We start from the raw sequence: 14,373 nt of genomic DNA, 5'->3' as shown, positions 1-14,373 counted from the left end.
ATCGAGTGGCACGGGCACACCTGATTTCAGTGGCAACCCTTCCCGCGAGCCGGCGAGGGCGCCCGGGGGACACCACTCAGCAGCCCCCAATGAGGGATCCACCATCTCTCCGTGGGGATGACCTCTGTGAGTCCAGCTCTGGCCGAGCGGCCTGAGCCCTGCCTTTGGACCCCATCAAGACCCCCAGCCACTGACCCCCATGCTTCTCCTCCCCCCCGGTCCCTGGGGGCTCTCCTTGCTATGTAGCCCACCGTCTGCGGGCCCTCGATCACGGCCTTGGAAATACCCTTACTTCCTGCGGCCCACCCTCCCTCACAGCTGCCCAGATGAGCCCGTCCCTCTGCCCAGCACCAGGGAGAGCATGCCCTGCCAGGCCGGCCCGCATCTCTAAGTTCACACTTGCCTGACCCGCAGCCTGCTCGGCAATCCCACCCCATTTAAGGGCGACAAGCCCACTGCCTGTGGACTGACGTGACACCTGCGCCGCTCTCGTCCTCAGCTGCCCTCCACCTCCCTTCTTGATGGAGGGGCTCTCATCACCCCACGGAGCCCCAAGTCCTGGAGGAAAGGGGAACGTGCCCTCCTTGTCCCCCATGTCCCCCACCTCCACCCTCCTCTGCCCCAGGGCTCCTGCGTGCACGCCCTAGCGGTGCTCGGCTTTACCAAGGCAAAGGGAGGTACAGGACCTGACCCTCCCTGCCACGCCCCTTCCCTTCCGTCCCAAATGTGATGTTACCCCTGCCACCTCCCCTCCGGCCCCATCCCCCCACCTCCATCTGCTGTTTCTCCAGGGCCAGGGTTGAACTTGAACTTGAACCCCCCTGCTGAGTCTCAGGGACTCCTGCCCCTCTCACTTGTTCCCAGCCCTTCAGCGAAGCCCTGGCGGCCCCTCAGTTTCTCCACCCACCTGGACGTCCACCTGCCTGTCTGTCCCCCGCTGCTCCCTGGTTCACCTGGCAGGTCCTCCCCCCACTCAAGCCCAGCAGCCCTCCTGCAGCGGCGTCACCTCTTCCTCTTTTCTGGGACTCGTCCCCACCTGCTGCTGCGACAGCCTTTCTCCAGAGCCCCAGACCCGCAGACCCAGCTGCCTCTTCCAATTTCTTCCTCTTGCCACAGCCGTTTCTGTAAATCATCTGAGTCACACGTCGTGCCTGCCTGGGGAGCAGAGCGCCACGCGGGGCTCCCTTCCCCGTGGGGCAGCGTGGCTGCGGGAGGCTGGCTCCCGGACGCCGACGCGCACACGTGTGTACATACAAACGACAACGTACAGTTGTCTGGTGGTTTCGCTGTGGCACAAATGGAATCATGCATATTTCATGGGCTGTCTGCAACCCGCTTCTCACATGGAGCGCCGTGTCTCGGGGAGCTGGCGCTGGCACGCGCAGCCGGCCTTCTGTTCGGATGGCGGCGGAGTTCTCCGTCCTGGGGCTGACGCTCCCGGGTCATAAGCTCTTCTCTGCTGGTGAAGAATAACTACTTCTGTTTGCTTGCCTTTTCAGTTCTTTGTTCCTATTCCCAAGCAGCTGCAATTCTTCTGGATTCTTCCGTGCGCGTGGCATTCGTCCAGGGAGCTGACCTGGGGGGCAGGGCTCAAGGTGGGGACCCAGGTATGTTTTTCATGGGTGTTCCCCAGTCGAGATGCCCGGTGTCCTCCACCTTCGTCAGCGCTGGAAAGTATCACCCCTGACCTTCCTTTCCGGTCCGTGGGGGAATCCAGCATCACTGGTTGCTGTCGGTGGCAACCCCCACCATTACCGGTGCAGTTAACCATTGTTTATCTTTGTGTCTGTGTCTTTCATCCGTGTCTTCGACCCACAGAGTTTATCTGCTTACGACTTAGAAATCCACGTGCAATTTGTCCCCCGGGCAGCCTGCTCCAGACGCTGGCAGTAGCCCCCCGCGTCCTCCCTGCTTGCAGATGCACAGCCACGCTCCTCGACCAGTCTCCGCTGCTCCTTCTCGTGGGTGGGCTGGCTCTGCTCCGGCGCGTTGTCCTCCAGGTGAGTGCAGGTTGCGGTTGGACTGGGCGACCGCTGCACGCAGGGGCTGCTGTGGGGCACACAGCAGTGATGTTTCCCAGGCTCACTTTCCTCATCGAAGGAGAGGGTGTCTCTCCACTTACTCAGATTTTCTTTTGCATCTGCCAATAGAGTTACAGTTCTCCACACAAGCTTTGTATGCGTTTCTGCTGGGTTTTCCCCCAAGGTGTTTTGCAGGTTTTCATGTATTGTATGTGGGGCAGCTCCTTCTTGATGGTGGTTCCCAGTGGGCATCCGAAAGAAAGCTACGGGTTTTACATGTTGACCTTGTCTCTGACTACCGTACGAAGCCCTCTTACTGGTTTGTTACTGGTTTTCCCCCCGGATTTGCTCTACTTGATTATATTGTTAGCCAATCACCATTCTGCCTCTTCCTATCTTGTCCTCGGAGCTCTTAACCCGCGGTGCATTGACGTGGGGCTGCAGGGCACCTGAAATGTAAGCACTGACGTCTTCATCTTGCTGCAGACTTTAGCGGGAGGAGCCCTCGATGCTCTGCCAAGCCCGAGATTCCCTATTTTACCTGAGTGGAGGTGGGGTCTGCTAGGATGCTGCTTTGGTGTGCATCGCGTCCAGCTCATGTTCATTCTGCTTTCATGAGTTATAACGAATTATGTTGGTGGATTTCAAACGTGGAATGTCCCGGACCTCGTGGAGGAGACATCCCCCGGGCTCCCACGTTCCCTTCCTGGAGCAGCCGGGCTCCTGCAGACACAGGGAGAGCTCCCCAGAGGCCTGATGCAGGGACGGTGTGTATCAGTCCCACATACATATGCATACGTTCATCTCACGTGCACACATCCGCAAACAATAGTTGATGTGTTTTAAAGTTTGCATCGATGGTGAAATAGTTTGGAAATACTTGCAACTTGATTCTTCTTATTCCACATCAAGCTTTTGAAATTGAATCTGTGTCCATGGATGCAAACTCCACGTGCTCCTTTTAACTGTAGTCATGTATTTGGTAGTGTGAAGAAGGCATGGTGGACTGACCCCTCCCCACTAAAGAAATTCCACAGCATTTCCACATTTCCACACTGCGATCTCACCAGCGGCCTCGGCTGTGTCTGCAGGGGCTGGTGTGTGAGGCCCCCCCACTGCAGTGAGGATTGCTGGCTCATGGGGCCAGTGTCTCCAGCCTTCTGCGAATTTATCTGAGCAGAGAGATCCTGACAGCGCCTGGCACGTCGTAAGTGCTAAGCGAGTATTAACCACTATCATTATCATTACCATTAAGTATTGACAAATGGCTGTCCGAAGTGTCTATGCCAATTTACACGCCTGCCAGCCATGGACGGAGCTCCCATTTCCACAAATTCATGGCAACACTCCGTGGTATCAGCCTTATTAATTTTTTACACTCTAATGGGTGAAAGACGGCGTCTCGTTGTTTTAATTTGTGTTTCCTGGTTTCGGCTGTGAAGCTGAGCTGCCTTTTGCACGTATTTATTGCTCATTGTTTTCTCCTTGTATTTATGGTTTCCTATCATTTGCTCATTTTTTCTATGGGGTTGCTTGCCTTTTTCTTATTGATTTTCAGGAATTATTTATGTATCTGGGTGGTGATACTTTATTGGTTGTATGGGTTGCAAATATATCCTCCCAGACTGACGCTTGTATTTCTTGCTTTATTGATGGTGTCTTTTGCTGAACAGAATTTTAAATTTTAATGTGTCCGAGACACCAAACTTCCCTTATGTTTTGTGCTTTTGTTGTAAAAACTTGTGTTGTCTTTGGCAGTTTGGCATTTTCACATGCAAGTTTTCATCCAGCTGTACTTTATTTTTTCTTCACGACGCGAGGCATCTGTTCTCCGCGTCACCCGCAGACGGGGCCGGCTCGCCCTACCTGCCGCCTAGACTACATTCCAGGGGTACATATGTAATGGGTGTGGCTCTCCCTCCTGCTTGAGTTTAATTATTTTATGCATCCATCCCTGCCCGAACCACATCATACTCGTAAGAATGGTAGCTTTATGAAACAGGTCTTGTTACCTGTCGGGTAATTCTCCCTCCCCTTCATCCACAGATATGTCTTGGCTATTTTTGGCCCGTGGCTCGTGTAAATCAGCTTGAAAAGCCTATTTTGGATTCAGATTGGAAACACATTTGATCTTTGGAACAATTTAAAGAGAATGTTTGTTGTTATTGAATCTTCCCATTCATGAATATGGTATATCTCTCCATTTATTCCAATCTTCTTTCATGCCAACCCACCAAGCTTAACCAACAAAATTCCTGTTAGAAAGGTCTTGCACATTATTTATGACACATAACCCTAGAAACTGTACTCTCTAAAAACTATTAATGGTATCTTGTTATATTACTTTCTCTAATTTTTGCCAGTAATTTTTTATGCTGAATTTCTATTCTACAACTCATTGAACTGTCTCATTTTAATAGCTGTCTGTAGATTACCCTGAATGTTCTCTTTGAAAATGGTCTGCACAGAGTGATAGCTTAGTTTTTCCCTATCTAGACTCTAAAATACACTTCTTTCTCTTGCCACATGTGCTTCCTGCTAGTAAATGAGGTGTAAAGATGAACTGGTCTAAAGGGTGGTGCTGAATTTTCTCATCACAGATTCTGTTTTCCATGGGGTTTGATCATCCTTATCAGGGTAAAGAGAGCCTCTTATGGGACGCCTGGGTGGCTCAGCCGGTTAAGCATCTGCCTTAGGCTCGGGTCATGATCTCAGGGTCCTGGGATCGAGCCCCATGTCAGGCTCCTTGCTAGGCGGGGAGTCTGCTTCTCCCTCTGCCCCCTCACTCATGCTCTGTCTCTGTCTCTCTCAAATAAGTAAATAAAATCTTTCTTAAAAGAAGAGAGATCCTCTTGTATTCTTAGGTTGCTGAGGGGTCTTGTCACCCTCAGATCTTGAATAAGTGTTTGTCTTCTCGAATATTTTGGTTCGTAGTATTTTTTACACCTTTGCTATTAGCTGTCAGTGATGCTGTTACTTCATAGAGTCGGTGCCCCTTTGGATTTCTCTACATTGCCCCCCACCCTGCGTCATATATCTCATCCCATCTTCCTGGGTTGGTTTCTTTGAGCCAAAGTCTACCCCTTATAGGTGCATTCTGTGAAGGTTCTCAGTGGGACAGCCTCTCAGGGGTTTCTAGTTCTGGAAGTCCTCATTTCATACCAGCTCTGGAATGCTGTTCATCTGGGTATGGACTTCTCAGTTGACAGTGCAATACCATACAGTGTATTTTTAGTGGAAGGTACTGTTCCACCGTGTGTGGTCTTGATTGTTGCAATTGTGAAGTTGGAGAGGGAGAGAGAGAGAGAATCTCCAGCAGACTCCCCACTGAGTGTGGATGCTAAACCGACTGAGCATCCCCAATGGTAGTTTCTTTATCAGGAACCTGTCCTTTCTTTCAAATTGCTCTTCACATTTATTTCTTCATTTGATATTTTACAATTTATTTACAATATTTCTTTTTAAAACAGAGTTATTGAGGGGTAATGGACTTGCAATAAAACTACTCATTAAAAGTGTTAAAGCTGAGGGGCGCCTGGGTGGCTCAGTTGATTAAGCGTCTGACTCTTGATTTCGGCTCAGCTCATGGTCTCAGGACGGTGAGATTGAGCCCTGTGTCCAGGCTCTGTGCTCATCGTGGAGTCTGCTTGAGATTCTTTCTCTCCACCCCTTCCTCTACTCTCTCTCTCTAAAAACAAATTTTTTAAAAAAGAAAGTGTAAAATTTGATACATTTGACACTTGTGTCAAACAGCTGTTCTCAGTCTTAGGAAGATGTAGTTTTTCATAGATGGCTTTATCAGGTATGGAAAATTAGTTTTATTTCTAGTTTTCTGAGATTTTTTAAAATCATGAATCAATTTTGGATGTTGTTAAGGGCTTCTATTGAGATGATCATATGTTTTTCCCTTTTAGTACATTAATATTATGAAAGTCATTGATTTTCAAAGTTAAATCAACTTTTTCTTCCTGAAATAAACCTCACTTCGTCATAATATCCTATTTGATAGATAGGTAGATAGATAGATAGATAGATAGATAGATAGATAGATAGATTTGATTCATTAAACTTTTGGTAAGAAATTTTGCATCTTTGTTAGAGATATTGTTTACTGCTATCATTTCTTGTAATGTCTTTGATTAAAATTCAGAATAAGACCGACTTCATCAAATGATAACAGAAACGTCCCCTCATCTTTTATTGTCTGGAAGAGTTTGTGTAGAATTGGTATTATTTCTTCCTTAAATACTAGTAGACCTCACCATCAAAAACATTTGGACATTTAGTTTTCCTTGTTGTGAGGGTTTTAATCACAAATTTAGATTCTGTAACACATATAAGACTATTTAGACTATCTGTTTTTTCTTAAGCGAACTTTGGTAATTTATATCTTTGAAGGAATTTTTCAGTTCCTTTATGTTGTCAAATTTATTGTCAAGAAGTTGTTCAAAATATTACATTTTTCCTTATAATATCTGTAGAATAATAGGTGACGGCCTTTCTCTCATTCCTGATATTTTTCTTGATCACTTTGATCACACAAAAAAGTGTATTGTTTTTATTCATCTTCTTTTAAGAATCAGCTTTTACTTTCATTGGTTTTTCTTTATAGTTTTCCTCTTTTTCTTTCATTGATTTATTCTCTTTATTATATTCTTTCTTATGCTTACTGCAGGATTTTCTTTGCTCTTCTTTTTCCAATTTTTTAACTTGGGGATTTTGATCATGGATTTAAAACCTTTATTTTCTGTTATAATGTCGGTTCTCAGTACTAAATTTTCCTCTAAGCCCCACATCAGCTTCACACCCTTCCAATTTTTATGTGTTGTGTTTTCATTTTCATTCAGTTCAAAAAACATTCAAATTTCCAGTTTTGTTTCTTGGTTATTTAGATGTGTGTGCTATTCAGTTTCCAAACATTGGGGATTTTCCAGATATCTTTCAATTGTTGATTTCTAATTTACATCTGTTTTTGGCTGAGAAAGTGCTTTGTATAATTCAGATCCCTTTACATTTATTGAGACTTATTTTATGGCCCAGAATAAGGTCAATTTTGGTAAATGAAAAGGTTGGATCTTCTGCTGTTGTTGTGTGGAGTGATTTATAAATATCCATTAGGTCAAGGTAGTTGGTAGTGTTGTTCCAAGTCTTCTGTGTCTTTGCTGATTTTCTCTCTACTTTTTCATACGTGTGCACTGATCAGTGCCTAGCGGAAGCCCCTAGGGGAGGTCTGTGCACAATCTGGAGCCCTCTGTGTGCAGCTCCCTCCTTTCAGTGCAATTCTCTGCACTCAGATTTTCTGCTCTGCAAACTCTAGACACTGCCTTCTCTGAGTTCTCAATTCTGTGTCTTCAACTCAGGAGGCCACTGGGCTCTATGTCTCCAGGTAGCAAGCAGTGGCACTGTAGCAGTCACGTAATTTGTTTCCTTTCCCTTAGAAATCACTCTCCTGCACTGCCTGGTTTTCAATCTCAAAATGACTGCTTCACATATTTTACCTCATTTTTTAGTTCCTTCAAATGGGAGAGGACATCCAGTCCCTGCTACTCTATTGTACTGCACTGTTCAATATTTACACTGCATTGAAATGCTTTGGGAACCAGTCTGGCATTAGAGTGGGCATCAGAGGGGTCAGAGGGGCAGAAGGTTCCGGAAGACCCAGGGTGGGGGAAGGGGCCCCAAAAAGGCAGGGCATGGAGTGGCATGCAGACCTGTGAGAGAGGGCTAAGCAATTTGAGGTCAGTATGGAAGCTCAGGTCTGGAGAGGGGGCTGCACCTGCATAGGACCCTGAGAGCCAGAGCCTCTGGTGGGTACAGGCTTCTGGGAGGTCCAGGCCCTTCAGGGAATGATGTCAGACCCTGTAGGAAAGCTGAGTATCTGTAGGACCATTATCCATTCATCTGTTCACCAACCCACTCACTCGTTCACTCATTCATTCACTCACTCATTCACTCATTATCCCTCCTGCCATCCATGCTCAATAAAGAAAGATGCTGTGTTTTGGCCAGTTGTGGCTGGGCACTGTGCTAACCATACATGGCCCCATTGCATCCTGACCACAATTTTAAGGGGCAGGTACAGTGACCTCACCATTTTACAAGTGTGCAAGTTGAGGCCAGCTGGTGCCTGCTCCACTCTGTCCCCTTCTCCAGGCTCAGAGCCCTGGGTGCTGGAACCAGATCTGAAGATGCCTCTTTTGATACCAGCATGATTCGCAAGATAGCATTATGACATTTAAAAGTCAAGACGGAAGCTCCTTTCCAGATGATGTGGTGCCAAGGCCTGGCTGGGAGCCGCCGCGGAGCAGCATTGCCTGGCCCAGACGCGGGTGGGGGAGCTGACTCCGCGGGGTCTCTGGATCTAACAGAGGAGCAGCCAGCTGGCCTGCTGAGGCAGAAGCAAGGCACCTTCGTGGCCGTGCCTGGATCCCGTGTGCCCTGGGTCTGCACCGCGCCCGCCTGTGCGTGGCCCACTTCCTGGGGAACTGAGGAGGTGTCCCAGCTGCCTGGGCAGGAAAGGGTTAAGGAAGTACCGAACACATCTCATTTACATGCAAAAGTCTCCCTGTCCTTTCCTCCCACAACCCAAGGCTTGTGTGAGCTGATCAATATTTCATGAAGACATTTCCTGTGACACGGGGGGAGGCCGGTGTGCGTAGCGGGCTCTGCGCAAAGGGAAGAGGAGGAAACTGGGATCTGGGTGGCCCTGGGGCCCGAGTGCTGCTCGTGGGGGGACCAGCCTGGCTCCTGTCCTGCCCCCCTCATGCTGGGGTCAGACTAGAAGCACACAACGCAGCCATGCACCCCGTGGGGACGCAGCTGCAGAGGGAAACGGGCTGGGGAGCTGAAAGGGGGCCTCTCCGTGGAGATGCATTTCAGTTGGGACTTGAATAGTGGGTCAGGGTCTTGGAGGGGGAAGGACAGCTTCTGGAGAGACCCAGAGAGCTGGGAACATGGAGGGTCCTGGGCAAATCAGGAAGGGACAGAGAACAGAGAGTAGAGGGGTAGAGGGAGGCCAGGAGCAGGGACGGGTGGGGGGCTGAGGAGCCCGTGAGTTAGGGAGTGAGTTACCTTGCCGCAGGTGAGTTCCGGAGTCTCTCAGCCTGAGCCCAAGCCCCGGGTCTGCTACTAGGTCCAGGCCCCTGGGGAGAGTGGTCCAGGCCTGCCTTGGGGGAGCCCACTTGCAGGAGAGAAGCCAGGGGGTGATTCTTAGGGTCCAGTGGAGGGGAGGTCTCAAGTGGTGGCTGGGCCTGAGCTTTGACCCCTGAAGACTCTTGGGGGGACAGTGAAGTCGGGGGTCTGTCCCGGAATTGAGGTAAGAATATCTGTGCTGTTGGGGGGGGGGCAAGCTGGGCCTCAGTTTCCCCAGCTGTAGTGCAGAGTCCCAGCAGGCATCTCACAGACTCTCCTGAGCCAGCTGCAACTCCGGGGTAGGCAGGTTGACCCTGAGGGGCACCACACCCTCCCTGCTGGGAGGACGCTGAAAGTGAGAGCCAGGCATGGGGGCGTCCCCTGGGGGCGCAGAAGTAAGTAATTGCGTTAGGCCATCGACTGGTCTCAATCTGCAGACCTCAGTGGAAGGGGCTCCCCCGGGGCCTGCCTTGTGACCCCTCACCCTGCACACTGTGTAATTCCTGAATAACAACGACCCAAATTCACTTACCCATGCAAATGGCCCCACAGGCCCTGGCCATTGGGACCCTCCACCCGTTTCTTTCCCTGACCCACCTCCACCATCCTGTCCTCGCTGAGGGCCAGGAGGAAGCTGGTCCTCACCCCACCCCGCAGTTCATTCACTCATTCATTTACTTGTGCGTTCGTGAATTTGTTCCTTAGCCCGTCCCCGAAGATGCTGCCAGGCTGCGGAGCTGACCACGCGGGGCTCTGCCCATGGGTCTCTGGGGGCCCAACAGGAGAGGCTCACGCGCCCCGTGCCCATTTTACAGAGGAGGAAACAGGTTCCAAGAGGGCGTTGGCTGAAAACCACACGGCTGGGAGGTCAGTGTTCACCTCCGTTCCCAGGACAGGCTGACCCCAGAACGTTCCACAGTCCTGCCTGATCTTCTCGTCACAGGTGCCCTGTGTACTTGGGTGATGGCGCCCAGGCGTGCGGGCAGCACTCAGGGCCCCGGGGCACCCCGGTGGATGCCAGGGTTGCCAGAGAAGTGGGCACAGGCTGGGGAGGGAGGTGTCAGCCCTGAGCCTGCCCGAGCCCAGAGTGGGGCCTGGCCACCTCCCAGCCTGGGGGAGACTGTGTGGGGGGCACCCGCCACCTCAGACGGGTGTGGGGGAGCTCCAGGGGGTGGAGGAGGGCTGCAGGGAGCTGGGGGCCAACCCCTGAGGGCGAGCACCCACAGCGTCCACTTTGCATTTTATAAATTGGCACTTCTCACGGAAGGAGCTGTCGCTGCTGAAAGACGCAGGAATGAAACGATGCACCTCGAGAACGTTGTTCTTTGTCAAGAGCAGAAAGGACCCACTGGCCTGGCCTGGACCTGGCTGGGCCCCGCCGCTTCGGCAAATGGCTTCGTGTTTTCATGTGAAACAGGTTGTTGATAATGCGCTCTGTACTCAGTAATTAAAAACATGAATTAACGGCCTGGGGCATTCATCGCGGCGTGGAGCCTGAGTGGGAGCCTGCGTGCCAGCCTCGCGCCGGCAGATGGGGCCGCGGGCAAGTGTCTCGCTGCCGTCCTGCTGTCCGTCATCGCCCGCAGAGGCATCCTGCTGCCCACATCTCTGCCAGCCCGCCCTTGCTCCCTGCTCACCGCCATCTCTGCCCCAGAAATGCAGCCCATCCCTGCCCGTCCTCCAGCCCAGTGGGAACACCCTCCTCCAGGAAGCCTTCCTGACAGCTCTGTCCACTGGGCTCCGTCCCGCACTGCCTTGCGGCAGAGCCTCAGCTGAGCCCATGGCCAGGCCCGGCTGTCCCTCCCTCTGTGTCATTCCCCAGGTGACTCTGGGGCTCAGTCCTTCCATCTGTAAGGTGGGAGAGGCCCTCACAATGGAGCCGGAAGGAAGGAAGGACAGGGCAATGGGTGGGGCATCGGGGGGCTGGGATTCAGGTCCACCTCCACCACGGGCCTGTGGGTATTGTGGGCAAATCCCTTCCCATCTCAAAGCCTCATATTCCCCAACGGTCACTGGAAACTTGTGTGTTCAGAAAGGGGTGGCTGATGGCACACATCCCGGAAGGTGCTGCTCGAAACGCCACGCCTGTGTCCCCAGTCTGGAGTGTTCGCTTGCTTGGGCTGCCCAGCAGAGTGCCCCCGACTGGGGTCTTGAACCACAGAAGCAGATCGGCCATGGTCCTGGAGGCCAGAAGGTCAAGGTCAGGGTGCCCCGGGGCTAGCTCCTTTTGAGGCTGTGAGGGTGTCCTTCCTAGGCCTCTCCCTGGCTTGGAGTCCTTGGTGCCCCCTCTCCGCCTCTGTCACTGTGTGCCCGTGGCCCTCTCCCCCTTTATAAGGACACACCTTCCCCCATAAGCCCTCATCCTCACTTAACTGGTTGTATCTGCAACAAACCTACTTCCAAATAAGGTCACATTCTGAGGTACTGGGTGTTAGGGTCCGAACATTTGGATTTGGGGGAGCACACGACCCAGCCCGTAACATCTGGAGACATTGCCTTGGGCCACTGGGCCCCCCAGCTAGCTCTGTCCACCGCACCCTGGCCACAGGCCTTTGACCCCTCCCATGGGTTGGGCAGAGACCCAGCCCCCCGGGGCGGGTGGGGGAAGGACTGTGTCTTGGGACTTGGGAGGAGACGGGCAGAGCTGTCTCAGCTCACCTGGAGAACCAGGTCAAGGCAGGCGACCCAGGCTGGGAGACCGAGGAGTGTTGGGGTTTTGCAGACAACGAAGAGCGTCTGTGTGTGGGGAAGAGAGGAGCTCTTCCTGCAGAGGTTGACGGGCTTCCTTGGCACAGGTGGACCTGGCGAGACCCCCACTCAGGGAGTCTCCGTCTCCACCGTCATGGGGCCCAGAGCAGTAGGGGCTGTCTCCAGTTAGCTTGGGGCCAGTGAGAATCCCCAGAGACCCTCAGGGACCCCAGAGACCCTCAGGGACCACAGCGGCACTTTGGTGGCCCTCCTGGCCTGATCTCAGGGACTTGGCTGAGGTCTTCGTCCCCCCCCCTGTGGGGGCATCCGACCGCCTGGCGTTCTCCTGACTCCACTCCCGCCTCTGCACTCGGGTGACCTTGGGCATGCAGGGAACAGGCGGGCAGGCCCCATCTCTGGGCGGGCGGAGCGTGGATCCCTCGGGCTGGTGCCAGGGGCCCAGGGCCTGGCCCGGGGGTAGCCGCTGCCGCTTCCCTCCTCCCCCCTCCTCCGTGGGCTTCCTTCCTCAGAGCTTTACCGGGCAGCCTGGGCTCCCCTCCCCCACTCCAGGGGGTCACTGCTCTCCCTCCACAGCTAACTCAGGGCTGCCAGGGGTTCATAGCCTCCCCCCGTGTCCCCAGTCTGGCTTTATGCTGGGCCCTAGCTCAGAGTGGGGGCGGGGCGTTTAGGGCAAGCACTTGGCCTCCTGGAGTCAACACTGAATAATTAAGAGCCTCATAATGAAAGGCTCATTCGGTATTGATTGTATCCTGGGGCTGGCATGCAGGGAGCACTCACTTTGTCCCAGCCAAGTGTTACCCAAAGGCAGAAAGGCCTGGAGCGGCCAGGGGCGCCCACAGGAGCACAGCAAGCAGCTGGGTGGTGTCTGCGGTGTCTGCCCCCAGGAGTGCCCAACCTGGTAGGGAAGGCCCAGGTGTGAGGGTGGTTACGTGGTGGGGCTATAAAGGCTATGATGACGGGGAGCCCAGGGGCCCCTCTGCCTGGCAATCCTGGGAGACTTCCAGGGGAATGTGTGGCTGGGCCTCCGGCAGAATGGAGGGGTGAGGGAGGCAGGCCCCGGTCAGTTGGGGCCAGGACGCTTGGCACAGGGCCTGGCACCCTCCTTCATCCCGGTCCCCTGTCTAGATGGCCTCCTTCCTCCCTTCCTTCCTGAGCAGACCTGGGTGGAAGCTCCATGGGTGAGACAGAGGCCGGTGAGCAAGGGCTCCCTGGAAGGGTGGCAGGGAATGCGCACTGTCTGCACGCTGTCGCCACCCCCAGAGGCCCACTGCCTCGTCCCCACCGGCCTGCTCGGGGCGGCCCTGGCACCACTGCCGTCATCGGTTCGTGGTGCCCTTTGCTCACCCTGCCTGCCACGGGCTGCATCTTCATTAGGGACGAGAGACAGGTGCCCCATCTGTCCATCGCTCTTCGAGAGGAGCTCCCGTTGGGCTGCAGCTGGGAGCCCGGAGGCCCCCGCCGCCCCCACCGGAGCACCACTGGTGCTGGGCTGGGCCTGGGGGGCCTCACCCACCCGCCTGCCCACCCACCTGCTTCTCCAGGGGCTGGAATCTGCCCACAGGACGGGAGTTCCCAGACCAGCCTGGGTCAGTCTGACTGTCCCACAGACCCCATGCTCTGACCCTGGCCCTGGCACAGACTTCTGGAATCAACCCTCCCAGCCCCAGCATCCCCAGCGGAATAATGCCAGGGCCGGCAGGAGAAGAACTGAATGGGGGGGGGGGCCAGGGAGCCTGGGGCTGAACCACAGGAGAGGGAGGCACCGAAGTTGGGAGTCAGGGACGGAGCGGACAGCTCTGGTCAGCAGGAAGGTCCTCCAGAGGGCACAGGGCTCTGCTTCTGTGGAGACGGAAAGAGCTGACCACACCCCCTCCTTGCTGGTGGCCAGGCAGGCCTGGGGCGGGGGACGTGCTGTGTGGTCCCTGATGTCTGTCACTCACCTTTGGGCCTCCTTGCCCAATCTGGGGGTGCCAATGGCTCCCTGAGTACATGCCCGAGGAATTCTCCCCTCCCCGGGATGGGAGGGGCCTCTTCCCCAGGGTCTGTCCTCAGGGTCTCCAAGCTGCCTTGTGACCATCTGCACTGACCCCTGGGCACTGGCAGCCCTGCACCCGACTGCCCAGGCTGGTGTCCCCCAGGGTCCCCGGCTCCTGGGTGCCCTGCCTTCCTGGTGTGTGGTGGGGGGCTGGGCTGACCCCTGGTGGCCACTTGGGGCGTGGGAACAGGAGAAGGCAGTGCACACAGCTGGGCAGCCCCCCAGGAGGCCGGCGGCACCACTAATAAGGTTGATATTTTAAAATATCGCTCGCAGGCTTGCTTCCCTTCCTGTGGCCTCATTACCCACCGGCTGCCTTCCCGCTCAGCGCCCGTCATGAGTCATGAATATTCTTTCAGCCCCATGCCACCTCAGCACTTTGGCGGGCCTTCCCAGGGGCACTTGTCCAAAGGGCTGGGTCTGCGAGGGGGGCTCAGGCCTGGAAGCCCCCCACCCAGTGCTTCCCGCCTGGGAAGC

The 14,373-nt window shown here is 54.0% G+C and overlaps 1 long non-coding RNA gene across 1 annotated transcript; it reads left to right on the top strand.

Moving 5' to 3' along the window:
• The first annotated feature begins 807 nt into the window (after positions 1 to 807).
• Positions 808 to 10,578, top strand: LOC117795914. The gene is made up of 4 exons (XR_004620092.1): positions 808 to 1,607; positions 1,819 to 2,000; positions 9,858 to 10,019; positions 10,420 to 10,578. It is a non-coding gene; the product is annotated as an uncharacterized LOC117795914 (long non-coding RNA).
• Positions 10,579 to 14,373: the final 3,795 nt, after the last annotated feature.

The sequence above is a fragment of the Ailuropoda melanoleuca genome, chromosome 14, assembly GCF_002007445.2.
Source record: "Ailuropoda melanoleuca isolate Jingjing chromosome 14, ASM200744v2, whole genome shotgun sequence".
NCBI classification, from domain to species: Eukaryota; Metazoa; Chordata; class Mammalia; order Carnivora; family Ursidae; genus Ailuropoda; species Ailuropoda melanoleuca.
This window is presented reverse-complemented; position numbering and strand designations above follow the sequence as displayed.